Raw genomic sequence first — 7,294 nt, forward strand, 5'->3', positions numbered from 1 at the left:
TTTTTTTTTTTTTTTTTACAAGTACCATTATTTTCTCTTGTTAATTAGTAATTAAATATAAATGTAATGCCTTTATACTAATTTTTTATCCTCTTGAATCACTTTTTCTTATATTTCAGAGAATCACTATGATCCGCTAAAACCTTGGGGCAGCCAGCGGGAATACACAGTGCCAAGTAGCTGCCATATTTGCAAGGTGGGTAGGATATAAAAGCTTTCTCAGGAACACCTCGTAGCTTCGGACTTCACAGAGAAGCATGAACACCCGAAAATTTTGCCCAGAGCTCCAGAGATTCTAAGTCTGGAGATTCTAACAAATAATATTTAGTTGGCTTAAGAACTACCGTGTCTTCTAAACTATTTGCATTATCTTCTCTCCTCCCACTTAACTCCTCCCCACTCTGCTGGGACTGTCAACAAAGACTGAGTCTTTGTTATATAAGAACACTTGAGACAAGGGTCTATTCAACAATATAATGGAAAAGGCAGCAGTCTGGGCATTTGCATAAGTAAAGTAAAGACCGTGAAATGTGAACATTTCAAACCTGTTTATAATTTAATTCCACTAATTCTTAGCAGCACTAAAATTCATTCTTATATTTTCTTTTATAGCATATTCTAAAGATTGCATTATTTATCAAAGTCACACTTCCGTTTCTTATTTCTCAGTTCTTGACTATATATCTGGTTTTATGATTTGCTTTCTCCTCTAACCTCAGCAGCGTGTTTTTATGAATATGCTTTATTAAGGATGCAAACCACAGTGCAAATGTACAGCTCCAAAAGGGGCTCTGTAAAACCACCCTCTCAAAAAAATCCCAGGTAAGATGATTCTGACTTTTGATGACCCCATGTGGTTTAGAATGGAGCTGTGCTCCATAGTTTTCAACACTGTGAATTTTTTTTTTTTTTGGAAGCAGAATATCCAAGATGATCTTTTGAGGCACCCTTCAAAAGGTAGGTTCAAACCACTGACCTTTAGGTTTGGAGTCAAGTACTCAATCATGTGCACCCTCAGTGACTCCTAACACTACCACAGCTTTAAAAACCCAAACCAAAAATAACCAGTTGTTACTGACTCAACTTGACCTCTAGTGACCCCATGTGTGTCACAGTAGAAGTGTGCTCCCTAGGGTTTTCAATGACTGATTTTCTGAAACAAAACTGCCAGGACTTTCTTTCAAGGAACCTCGGAGTCAACTCAACTAGCCAACATTTCAGTTAGCAGCCAAGTGTATTAACTGTGCACCACCTAACGACACCACCATAGGTTTGTTAATGTTTTTGCTGTTGAGTGCCCTTAAGCAGGTTCCAATTCATAGTGATCCTGGATAGGGTTGCCAAGGAGTGGCTGGTGAGTTTGAACCCCCTTCCTTGAGGTTCAAACCCACCTTGCAGTCCAGTGCTTACCCCACAGCACCACATCAGCCTGATTGTCAAAGCAGGAGACTTATTTAGATATGATTGGCTATTTTCACTGAAAGGCAATAATAAAATGAAAGGCACTTGCGGCTTCATACAACACAGCTCCTGATCATCCAGTCTGATACCGCTCCTATCACCAGATCCCTGTGTTTCTGCTGAGTTTGTCATCTATATACCTGTATGGTTCTATATCCTCTTAACTGATGTCCTACTAAGGTACAGACAACAACAAAGAGCCAGAGCTAGCCTTTTCATCCATAACAGGTGTACAACTCAACCTTTGGAGCTTTTTTTCAGAAGTTGCTACTTTGGTTTCCCTATCTGCTTAGAGTGCCTTTACCTATCTATATGAGCTGTCATTGCAAAACAGACACTTAGTTTCAGAAGGAATTTTAGAGTTGAGTTCAGCCTCTCCTATATGCCTGGTTTACTGCAGGTACTTACCCAGTCATCAGCTTTACAACCTGAATCCTCAGCACTCTGGCTCTTCGATGTGAATGGTGAGTGGTTTTCAACCACCTATATTCCTTAGGTGCTCCTGATTTTATATATGCTACCTTGGAGTCCTGGTTAGGCGCTGTGGGCTAATGTGTCAGACTGCAAAGTCATTTGCACTGCAAAGTCAGTGGTTCAAGCTCACCAGCTGCTCCTTGGAAACCCTATACAGGGTCACTATGGGTTGGAATCGACTCAATGGCACTCAACAACAACAACAACAACAACACCTTGTCTCTCCAGATACATTCTAAATTGCTTGTGGAAAGGACTGATTTGATACATGTTTTCTTCATATCTTTCTATCACATCTTGCAAAAAGCTTAATTGATAACCAATTAAGGGGACATGCCTTTCCAGTGGAAGAAGATAAGGGACAGACAAGGAAATGAAGGAATACTTGTGAATCATGAACAAGCAGAAATTCTAGAAACAGGAACTGGGGAACACGGCAGTGTGAGATGGGGATATAAGAGAGGAAAGCAGGACTCTCGTCTTCCTTGGAGTGCTAGCCCTTTTTCTCATCTGAGAATTAATATTAAAACTATCACATGTCCACATCCACCCACTGTCTTGAGTTGACCCAATAGGAAAGAGTAGAACTGCTCCCTAGGATTTTTGAGGCTGTAAATCTTTACGGGAGAAGACAGCTTCATCTTTCTCTTGGAAAGTGGCTGGTGAATTTGAACTGCTGACCTTGTGGTTAGCAGCCCAACACTTAACCCACTGTGCCACCAAGGCTCCTTAAAATGCTCAAAATGTATCTATTTTATAGCTTATCGTGAGGACATTTAATGTTTAAAACCATTTTAATTTTTTTGTGAATATTGATTACAAGGGTCCCTCTTTGACTATTCATTATGACTCATTTTTGTCTCGTCATTCTTACTCAGCCCAGACACACACACACACAAACACACACACACCCCTTGGTATTATGGTACAGAAATTTACACTGGATAATCTTTTCAATATATATCAGTTCTGTAATACTTTTAAATAAAATCAATAAAAATATAGAAAGTACTTTCTACTCTCACGAAGTGAAAAGTAAGCATTAAAACACTAATCGTTAAATTTAATTTTGTTTTCTTTCAGTAGGCCTTTCTTATAGCTAATGCAACTTCTTACTTTGTACCTGTGTATGAAGTATTGGCAAATGTTTGCATCCTAAAAATGAAAACGTCATCTTCACATTCAGCATATTCACTTGAAGATAACTGAAGTCCGTCTCTTCCATGCAGTGTCAACAGCAATTCAGAACACTGGCACCTTTCTCAGCAAGACGTAGTGAGAAATAGGGCTGCCTTTCTCTTGGCATCAGTTCTGAAGCTCCAGATCCTGGCATCTACTCAGGATCCAGTCAATTATTTGTCACTGATATGGGTGTCAGGCCATCAGCATTTCCTCAGTATGTTTGACATGCCCACTACATCCAAGAAAAGCCTGACACATACCAAAGATTATTTGGAATGACGTGCATGAAATCCAATGACTCAGATATAATGTTGAACCTGAGAAAACGTTCTCTTCATCAAAGATTCGCATTTGCATAGAAAGGAGCTTTATGTAATAAGCCAGATAAAGACCTCTTACCTATTTAAACTTTCTGTGTTATAAGACTGTCTGTTTCTATGTTGTGTGTGGATATCAAGGGCATGCACTAAAGGCAGGCAAAGAAAACAATTAAGAAGTCAAAATTATGAAAATGAGGATATTACAGAATAATGTTAATCAAATACCACCCCCTCCCACACACACCCATTTTTTTCCCTTTACCAACACCCAGACTATGCACTGTGGTTCTAATCCCAGGTCCAAAGGGGGAGAAGAAACTTGGACAACAGTACCAAGTTTGAAATTTGTCTTAAAATAAGAAGGTTGTTTTACTGCCATTTATGTATTTTGTTGTAGTTATTGAGATTATACAAAGCAAAACAGTCACACAGTTTCTACAATTAGTGACGTTTATTACATTCTTCAAGTTGTACAGCCATTTTCTGTGTTATTCCTCCCCTATTAACATAAACTAACTGTCCGCTAAGATCCTAAGATTTCTATGGAATCTTTGAGTTGCTGTTGTCAATCTGATCCCATACAGACTGTTCTTAAAAGTGAATAACACTCAATGCAGACTTTTTTTTTTTTACTAGTTAAGTAAGGGATATTTTTGGTTTAAGCTTTAAATATTATCTCAGGGCAGTAATTTCAGGGGTTCACGCAACCTCTGTGGCTCCCGAAAGTCTGGAGGCTCTTGAAATTCCATTAGGCATTTCCACCATTTTGATCAGGATTCTTCTAGCAACATCTTTGATCAAAATATTCAGTAATGATAGCCAGACACCATCCAACTCTTCTGGTCTCCTAATAAAGGAGGCAGTTGCTCATGAAAGCAATTATCTACTCATTCCATTTCCTCTTCCTGTTCTCAATTCTCCTTCTTCCTTTTTTCCAGGTGAAAAAGACCATTTTTTGTAGATGCCTTAGATGGCTGCTTACAAGCACAACACAAACTTCAACTGTATTTTCTGCCTGTGGAGAGGCACTTGATAGAGCTGTGTATGGTTTTTTGCTCTTTCCTCATAGTTATCCAAGATGTGATTTATGATCCCAAACATAATTTGTCTGTGCCTCTAACAATGATATAATTCATGACCTTTAACTTCTGGGCTTAAGAGTCTAGATCAGTGTTATCCAATATGGTAGCCATTAGCTAGTTTGAAGAAGTACATGTAGAAGACTCCTTAGAAGTCAAGATGACCAGACATTGTCTCTCATACTTTAGACATATTATCAGGAAGGACCAGTTCCTCTAGAAGGACATTATGCTTGGTAAAGTGGAGGGTCAGTGAAACAGAAAGAAACTTCCAATAAGATGAAATGGCACAGTAGCAGCAGCAATTGTGAGGATGGCGCAGGACTGGGTAGTGTTTTGTTTTGTTGCACGTAGGGTTACTATGAGTTGGAAACAACAACCACATGTCTACCACTCATCTGCCAGTTTGTTAAACTGTGGTGTCTTGTGTGTTGCTGTGATTCTGGAAGCTATGAAACCAGTATTTTAAATACCAGTAAGGTCACCCAAAGTGGACAGGTTTAGATTAAGATAGACTAGGAAGAAGGCAAGAAGAACACTTCTGAAAATCCTTATGAATAACAATGGAACAATGTCTGATATAGTGCTAGAAGAGGAGTCCCTTAATTGGAAGGCACTCAAAATATGAGTGGTGAGACGCTGCCTTTTCAAAGCAGAGTTGACCTTAATGGTGTGGATGGAGCGAAGCATTTGGGACCTTTATTTGCTGATGGGGCACAACTCAAAATGAGAAGAAACAGCTGCAAACATATATTAAAATTCGGAATGTGAAATATACAAAGTATGAATCTAGGAAATTTGAAACTTAAATGAAATGGAACACATAAAGATTGATATTCTAGGCATTAGTGAGCTGAAATGAACTGTATCGGCCAGTTTGAATCAGAAAATTATATGATTTAGTATAATGGGAATGATAAGCTGAAGAGGAATGGGATCACATTCATCATCATAAAGAACATTTCAAGATCTCTTGAAGTATAACACTGTCTGTGATAGGATAATATCCATATGATTACAATGAAGACCAGTTAATACCACTATTATGAAAATTTATACATCTGCCACGTAAGTCAGTGATAACAATATAGAAGAATTCTACCAACTTCTTCAGTCTGAAATTGATCAACATATACCCAAGATGCATTGATAATTACTGACGATTGGAATGTGAATGTTGGAAACAAAGGGGTATGATCCATAGTTGGAAAATAAGGCCTTAGTAATAGAAACGATGCTGTATATCACATGATAGAATTTTGCAAGACCAAGGACTTGTTCACTGCAGTACCTTTTTTAACAACATAAACAGCAACTATACACATGGACCTCACCAGAAATCAAATTGACTACATCTATGGGAAGAGGCAGTGAAGAAGCTCAATATTAACAGCCAAAACAAGACTAGGGCAGACTGTGGAACAGACCATCAATCACTCATATGCATATGCAGGTTGAAGCTGAAGAAAATGAAAACAAGTTTATAAGATCCAAAACATGACCTGGGGTATATCATATATGAATTTAGAGACCATCTCAAGAACAGAAGTAGTGTCTTAGACACTAATAACTGAAGACCAGACTTGTTGGGATGACATCAATAACTTCATACATGAAGAAATCAAAAGGTCATTAAAAAGACAAGAAAGAAAAGTTTGCTATTGAGCATTGAAAAGCGAAAGTGATAGAAAGCAATGAGCAAATTAAAACTGTACAGAAAATTTCAAAGGGCAGTTTGAGAAGACAAAGTAAAGTATGTGTAAAGACCTGGAGTTAGGAAACCAAAAGGGAAGAGCATTCAGCATTTCTAAAGCTAAACCAATGGAAGAAAAAAATTCAAGGCTCAACTTGCAGTGTTGAGGGAATTCATAGACAAAACAATGAATGATACAGGAAGCATCAAAAGAATATGGAAGGAATACACAGAGTTACTGCACCAAAAATAGTTGGTCCATATTCAGCCATTTCAAGAGGTAGCACATGACCAAGAACCGATGATATTGAAAGAGGAAGTCCAGGTTGCACTGAAGGCACTGGTAAAAAACAAAACAAACAAACAAACAAAAACAAGGTTCCAGGAGTTGATAGAATACAAATTGAAATGTTGCAACAAAGTAATGCAGCAATGGAGGTGCTCATTCATCTATGCCAGTGACCTGGCCAACTAATTGAAAACGATCCATATTTGTGCCCATTCCAAAAAAGGGTGACCTAGCAGAATGTGGAAATTACCAAACAATATCATTAACATTACATGCAAGTAAAATTCTCTTGAAGATAATTCAAAAACGTTACAGCAGTACGTTGCCATAAATTCAAGCTGGATTAAGAAGAGGATACGGAACTAGTGGTATCATTGCTGGCATCAGATGAATCTAAATTGAAAGCAGAGAATGCCAGAAAGATATTCACTTGTGCTTTTTGAGGACTAAGGTGTGCTTGACCCAAGCCATGGTAGCTCCAATAGTCTCATATGTATGTGAAAGTTGGACAATAAATAAGGAAGATTGTAGAAGAATTGATGAATCTGAGTTATGGCGTTGGAGTAGAATATTAAAAGTACCACGGACTGTCAGAAGAACAAGTAAATCTGTATTAGAAGAGATCCATCAAGGCAAGCAATCAAGTTCTATCAGGACAAACCCCCCTCGAAGACTGAAATTCAAAGAGAACATAGGAGCAGGCATGTAAGCTTGCTGGTGAACATGTTGGTCTACTGGTGAGTGGAAGATGGGGAAAGGCAGCAATGAAGAAATGGGTTGAGTTCAACCATGTTCC

At 38.3% G+C, this 7,294-nt stretch overlaps 1 pseudogene; it reads left to right on the forward strand.

Moving 5' to 3' along the window:
• The first annotated feature begins 2,268 nt into the window (after window positions 1–2,268).
• LOC102821507 overlaps window positions 2,269–7,294 on the forward strand; it is a 44,294-nt pseudogene continuing 39,268 nt past the window's right edge.

Source organism: Chrysochloris asiatica, unplaced genomic scaffold (assembly GCF_000296735.1).
Source record: "Chrysochloris asiatica unplaced genomic scaffold, ChrAsi1.0 scaffold00258, whole genome shotgun sequence".
NCBI lineage: Eukaryota > Metazoa > Chordata > Mammalia > Afrosoricida > Chrysochloridae > Chrysochloris > Chrysochloris asiatica.